Below are 6,117 nucleotides of genomic sequence, written 5' to 3'. Positions count from 1 at the left end.
AAATCCGAGAGTGCCATGTTGGATTGATCCGTAAAACCTTAGTAAAAGTTCGTTGATCCAGCATTGCTCCTTAGAGCCCGAATCCTTTCAAAGCCAGAGAAGGAGGCAATATTAGGTGATTTCCCAAGCGCCTCTATGATTCCCTTCACACGAGACAAAGGGAAGCCTCGCATGAAGGAGGCGTAAGATGGGCCGACCCAGGCGCACGGGAGGCCACAGCCTCGTTTTTTTCACGTTTTTCTATTTTTTTTCTTTAATTTTTTATTATTTTGTATACTGTCAAATAGTCCAAATATTGTTTTTCTGTTTAATTTCCGCTTTTGTTTATACTTCCAAATATTCCAAATAAATATATAAAAAAATATTTTACATAAAAGCATTTGAAAATAATGTTAACCACACATTTAAAAATTGAGAAACGTGTAAACAATAAATGTTCCTCATGTATACAAAACAAGTATAATGTGTATGTAAAATATTTGACAATGTATTTAATAAAATTAGTCAAGAATTTGAGAAATGCTAATAAAACATTCAGTAAATATTAATAAATTATTTTAAAAGTGTTAAAATTGTATAAAGAATATTGAGCATGTATTAAAAGTATTAACCTTGTATTTCAAAATTGTTAATCAGGCATTTCGAAATGTTCAAATCTGTTTAAAAACATGTTGTTCATTTATTAAAAATAATAATATTGTATTTAAAATATATTTAAAATATGTAGAGAAACAAACACTGAAAATGTATTAAAAATATTAAATATGTATTAGAAAAATATTCTTGATGTATAGGAAAAATGAAGAATAAGAACCAAAACAAACAAAGAAAACCAACAAAAACCGACAAAGAAACAAATGAAACCAAAGAAATAAGTGCGAAGGAATGGAACAATGAAAATCATAAAGAAACAAAGACAAACAAAATAAAAAATTTGAATATTAAGATATAAGGAAAAAACCAAAGAAAAAATGAAGGAAACTGAGGAAAGAAAGAAAAATCTATGACAACAATGAAAGAAACAAAGAGAAACCAAAGCAAAACAGAAGAAATAAAAGAAGTATAATGACAAAAAGAAAACTGAAGAAGAAATAAGAAAACCAAACAAAAAATGGAAAATGGAAAAATAAATAAAATGAATTAAAACAACCGAACGTACACATCAGCAAACAGTCGATGATTGGGCCATCCTCGTGCGCGATGCAGGAAACATTTTGGCGAGACGGATGCTAGTGTCGGGACTTCCTATACGCCGCTTATTGCGGCAAACAGTCGATGATTCGCACAGGGGATGACTGACCTAGGTCGGCTCATTTATGGTAGCTTGCCGTGAAAAATCATCAAAAATTGACAACAGGACCACGCAGTTAGCCAGTGCGACAGGCTCACTCCAATGTAAGTTTTGTAACGCGATACCTAAAGAAGAGAACGACAACGGCAAAATTTAGAGAACAACTAGCAAAAAATTCCCCAAAACGTGCATGAATGGTATGGAATACACGACCTCCAGAAACTAATCCACGTAGCTAGAGAATGTGTTCACTGACTTGTTTGTGTAAAATGGCAGCTCAGCTAATATGAACTATAGGAGGCGAACGAAAATAAAGTTTTTTAAAAACTTAGAACGTGGTTTCCTTTTTCACAAAAGTCAATATATTTAGGAAAACAACATTTTCTAAATTTGCTAACAAACCTTTACGAACTCGAACATTTTTTGAGAATCTCAAACATATTTTGTAAAAAAAGGAACTATACTTAAAACAAGAACATTATTTGAAACGAGGAATAAAATTTTCAAAATGTGAACATTTTTGGAAAAAACAGGAACAAAATTGAAAAATGCTCGAAATTATGAACATTTCGTTTAAAACGCAAAAACAATAGGAAATTCTACTGAACATTTTTTCAATTTGCGAACAAATTACGTAAACGTGATTTTTGTCAAATTTGCGAACAAAATTTGAAAACATGTGAACTTTTGCGAAATGATTTTTTTAAACGCGAACATCTTGTGAAATTCCCAAAATATATTTTGAGTTTTCAAACAAATATTGTAGCCACGAATATTTTTTTAGAATAGGGACATTTTCTGAATCCACGGACATTTTTTGAACTTGTGAGCAAAATAGAAAATTGGGAATATTTTGAGGAATTTAATGTTAAAAAACAGTTCAAACATTTTTTGAAAAGAAGTAAACAAAGTTTGAAATACTAAAAAAAATTGGAAGTTTTTGCAAAATTTCAAAACAGGAACAATTTCCGGAAAATGAATATATCTATAAACATGGGAAGAAATTTATATTTCTGAATATTTGTTGAGAAAAGAAATAAACTTGAAAAGAATAGATGAAAAACAAAAGAAAGTAAAAAGAAACAAAAAAGGAAAAGGGGAAAATAGGAAAAGAAAAACGAAAAAGGTAAATGAAAAAGCATGTTCAGAAACCTTCTAGAAGATCCCAAAACCAATAAAAACCGGCAGGGAACCCTCTAGAAGGAACCCTCTAGAAGGTTCCCGAAACCGGAACCTGAAAAAGCTGTGATGGGCCAGTCCAAATTTCTCACCAGGTCAGCTCGCATGTGCTATTTGCACACAGTTTGACGTGAAATGCGTCGAATAGGGTTGTCCGTTACTCTCACTACAAGCGAGACACATTTGCTTTCTTAACTCTGAGAACTGTTCACATTTTTTTAAGTCTAAAAAATTCGAAAAGATGGTTGTTACTCCAGAAAATATTCGTGAATTTGAAAAATGCTTCGAAATTCAAAAAATATCTTCGAGATTAATGGTCCTGGATTTCAGAAAATGTTCCAAATTTCAAAAGCACTCCAAATTAACAAATGTTTGTGAACTTGGAAAAGGTTAAAACTTTCACGAACACTTCCTAGATTTAAAAAATGCTTTGAGTTAAAAAAAATAAACATGATTCAAATTTTATAAAATGGAATCGAAAAAATGTTCACGGATTTGAGAAATGTTCCAGATTTCAAAATTATTCCGAATTGAAAATAATGCGAATTTTAAAAATGATTCAAATTCCAAAATATGATCACATGTTTGAAAAAATGTTTTAAAATTTGAAAATATTCAATATTAAAAAAGTTTTTGGGTTTAAAAATAGTGTTCATGAATTTGAACAATATTCCTGGATTTCAAAAAAAAAATCAATTTGAAAAAAAAAACTCAAATTTCTATAATAAGAGGTTGTATAAAACAAGGGCCATTGCTAGAAGCAAACGAGTGACCAATTCCAATTTATTTTTATAGTCTAAAAGGAAAGTAGCAAACCGAGCGCAAATACACAAGCTAATTGCGTCATCTCCCTCATCACTTTGCAGAATTGGGTATGCCGCTATTCATACATGAATGGACAAGGGACTCCGCTGACAACAACACTAGATGACTTTTATCGCTGATATAAAAGGTGTTGAATTGTGTTTTTCCTTCCTCTATCGTCGGATACTTCTTTTGCTCTCCTTCGTATCGCAGTTCCTCTCTATAAGATCCTAGCGTCCGCTCCATCTCTTCCTCTCCTCCCCATCACACATCCTTTTTAGTGACTTCCACGAGGCGACTGCATCTTCTTAGACAACATCACCGGGGCATAGGATGAAGAAGTCCATGATGTGTCAATTGTTGGAATTTACCGTTGCTGGTGAGGACATCGACAATGGAGGCGTTAAATAAGAGCACGAGCATGGTGGCCCTGTTGAGTGGGGTGTCAAGGTGGTGGATCATGACACCACATATGGAAGCAGGCTCGGTAGTGGTAGTGGAAGGGGACAATGACAAAGGTGATGATGGTGGCGAGCACGACGAAAACAACGACATTGAGCAGCATATGGGGGCTCGCGAGGTCTACACAGATGGAGCCCGGGAATATGACCGCGAGCACCTACTTTCCTAGGGTATACATCATGATTGCGGCGATGGTGCTAGTGTAAGGAGCATGACATACATGCTGGTGTTAGTGCTGGTGGCCAACGGTTGAAATTCCGAATGTGTTGGTCATTGACGAATCTCTGGCGGTGTCGGTTGGTGGCGATCTTTCGGTGTCGACATTGTCGGTTGCCAATAACTCGGTGGCATCAGTGAAGTAGTTTATGGAGAAGGGCTCTTTTAGTTATTGTTGGATTTCATGGTATTCTTTCCCAATTTCAGTTATCAATTCCAAACACATTCAAACAAGATTTATTCTCGCGTAATTCCTTGCTCCAATATCCACATCCAAGCTGCATATAAAAGATTTACCTCTATGAAAACACATTCCATACTCTAATACTCAAGTTCTCAAAGCCATTTCAGCGCTATTATGCTCAGCACATATAGCGATGATTTCACAACAATACACATGATTTGGGTGATTAGTGGAGCGAAGCAGACGTGGACGATCTGGGTACAGGGTTACACAAGAGGAATTTATCGAGGTCCTGGCCCTCTTATCGAGGTAATACCCTCCTCCTGATGTGTGTATGATCAAGCCTCGTATGGGTGAGTTTACAATACAATGATGTATCTAGATCTTCTCAATCATGTCAAAAACTTGTCTATATTTCCACATAACCTGGCCTTATATAGGGGCGATGAGGCTTAGGAGTACAACGTCCGAGTTGGCCACACAATAGCAATGGTGCAATGATGACAGTTGTTAGCCTTAGCATCACTGCATTGTCATAACGCCGGCTTGGTGGCGCCATTAGTAACGCCCACCTTGATTGTCTTGTTTTTCAATGGTCATGCCGGATGGACAATAGGGTGTTTTGTAGCTGGACGGGTTTCATGACCTCGGACGAATCTAGTGACTTCCATGAATATGATTCAGCAATTCAAGGCCTGCTGGCGCGAATCCTCGCTATGGGCCTACACCAGAGATCATGCCGTCACCACTCAATCTCAAGGTTCCTAGAAAACCTCTAGCTATCGGACATTGAGTTTCCAATCTCGAGCTCAAATGCTCATGGATGAACATTAAATTCAAAAAACAGAAAAACATTAAAAAAACAAAATCGATGCTCTGAGAATGTTTCTTTCAAACCCATTTTGAAGCTCTGGTTTTATTTTATTTTTGCCATGACTTCCCCCAATGTGATTTAGGATGAAAAATTTGCATGCACTTCAAACATTTATTAAAGTTTTCTACATAAAAAATTAAGAGTTTTTAATATTTTCCTACTTCTTAAATTTTACTATTCACAACAAGAGCATTTGAACTCAAGATTAGAAGGATCCTTTCGCTTGCTATCTTCCTTTTGATTTGTACTAGAGGTCTGTCTTTCGAGGGCTCTTCCTTCCTTTTCTATTTTCTTTGTACAGTCTTAAAAAAGGAACTCGAGCTTCTCGTGTTCATTAGCCACTTGATATTGCATAGTTAACAATATATTCCCGTGACGCGTTCACCTATCATTTTGGGTATCCACCGATCGACGACACGATACCATCGATCGTGCGGGCTTACTACACCTTACATTTCTCGACAGCACGCAGTAGCTAAGCTAGGTCGCCTGTCTAGCCTGATTTACCCGTGAACCATAGACTGTTGAGGTCACCTAACTAATCAAGCGAGCTACTCCCTCTTTTCCGGTTTATAAGGCTCAATTTAAAAATCTCACCAACCAAGGTAGATGGTGAGTGGTGGAATACCTTTTGGAGTTTGCAAAAACACTCAATTAATGCTCTTGTTTTTTTTCAAAAAAGTATGTTTACCAATGCATTAATTACAATGCATGCATGCATAAATTACATGCATTGGTCAATTTTCTCTTAATACCTGCATGTAATGATTTAATGCACCTTGAAATCTGAACATGTGATGGGAAACAATCAAATTGAGCCTTGTAAAATGGAAAAACTAAAATTTTGAGATAAGCCCTATAAACCGAAAAAGAGTGAGTAATAGGTAGCCCGTCCAATCGCAGGATTAGAGCTAACCCGGCATGCAACACGACGCAGTTCTTTTTTTCCTGTTATCATGTAACACGACGCGACTTACATATATGCCGTTCGGTAAGGAGAAAAGAAAAGGTGGTATCGGTGGGCGTGGGCGTGGCCGCGTGCTGGTGCGCCATTTTTCTACGAAAAAAGAAAAGCGACCCCCGTGTGGCACGACGCAACGGATCCGG

Source organism: Triticum aestivum, chromosome 1B, assembly GCF_018294505.1.
Source record: "Triticum aestivum cultivar Chinese Spring chromosome 1B, IWGSC CS RefSeq v2.1, whole genome shotgun sequence".
NCBI lineage: Eukaryota > Viridiplantae > Streptophyta > Magnoliopsida > Poales > Poaceae > Triticum > Triticum aestivum.
The sequence above is the reverse complement of the archived record's forward strand: the minus strand, read 5'-3'. Positions refer to the sequence as shown.